Source organism: Pundamilia nyererei, unplaced genomic scaffold (genome assembly GCF_000239375.1).
Source record: "Pundamilia nyererei isolate P.nyererei 1_Seehausen unplaced genomic scaffold, PunNye1.0 scaffold00671, whole genome shotgun sequence".
NCBI classification, from domain to species: domain Eukaryota; kingdom Metazoa; phylum Chordata; class Actinopteri; order Cichliformes; family Cichlidae; genus Pundamilia; species Pundamilia nyererei.
In genome coordinates this window covers 69282-70541 of record NW_005188072.1, presented here as the reverse complement: position 1 = coordinate 70541, position 1260 = coordinate 69282, and the positions used below count along the sequence as shown (strand labels likewise).

The following is a 1260-nucleotide window of genomic DNA, read 5'->3' as shown; positions in this document are numbered from 1 at the left end:
GTCAATAGTTGTTGATTGATTGATTGATTGGTAATTTATTTCAACATGTGAACAATATACAAGTACATTTAGAAAAGAAATAAGAGAGAAAAAAAATACTATACAAATTGCATACAAAAAAACATTCTGATTAACTTACATGTTGAAAGGGAGTTGTTTATTTGCTAAAAGAAAGTCTACTGTCATAGTCTAAGTAGAGGCATATGATTCACCATTTTGTGACTGTATTGCTAACATTATTTCTTTTACAAAGCTGTTTTATTGCATTTTTCACTTCTTCTGTCTTTAAAGCATATACAATAGGATTGAGCAAAGGTGGTATGGTGTGTGTCAAAGTGTAATTTATCATTCTAGCATTAGGATCAATGTAGAAGGCCATTGCAACTATGTTAGTGATTCCAACTGGCAAGAAGAACATGACCACAAGGATCAGGTGAGAAGTACAAGTTTTTAACGCTCTGACTCGTTCCCATAGCACCGAGAAGTAGTCCTCCTCGGTGCTATGGAAATACAGATATATGTGACTACTATGAATGCTAGGGGAATGATGAGAATTATAATGACTAGGGAAAATGCTAACTTGAAATTTAAAGATGTATCATTACAAGCTAGATGATAAATTGGTCCATGATCACAATAAAAGCTGTTTATTACTAAAGATCTACAGAATGAAAGACTATTAACAAGCCCAACCATGGTTGCAATTACACTCACCAAAAAAATCCATACAAACAACAGAATAGCAGCAATTGATGTTTCAGTAACAATACTATGATACCTTAAAGGGAGACAAATTGACTTTTATTATATCAAGATAGCACAAGAGTGTGATGATCAAAATGGTGACTACTTCCGGGACAAAAACAACTGTATTATGATGCTAAAACAACTTCTACTCTATTCAAGAATCTGCACAGACAGCAACTTAATGCAAAGCTAGCTAAGAAATCAGAATGTTGACCCCAGCACATCATTCAGTCCAACACCGTCAACAGGTAACAAAGACAGTGATGAGCAGCCCGGGTTGCAGCATTCTACCCTTTATTTCTCAATTTCTCCTTAAAGAGGAGAGGTTAGAAGCCATGGCACAGGGAAGAGAGGCCACAAGTGCTACTTATGCAAAATAATTTATCGCACAGTTTTTTTTCATCATATGCACAGTACAGCCCTGTGTATGCTGCTCTAACACTGTCCACAAACGTAACAGGGCTGGCTGCTTTAAACTTAATTTGTGATTCAAAATGAACCAAGAAGTAGAAA

At 35.6% G+C, this 1260-nt stretch overlaps 1 pseudogene; it reads right to left on the bottom strand.

The window, feature by feature from the left end:
* Positions 1-208: 208 nt before the first annotated feature.
* Positions 209-1033, bottom strand: LOC106455912 (olfactory receptor 6B3-like; annotated as a pseudogene).
* Between the last annotated feature and the right edge of the window lie 227 nt (positions 1034-1260).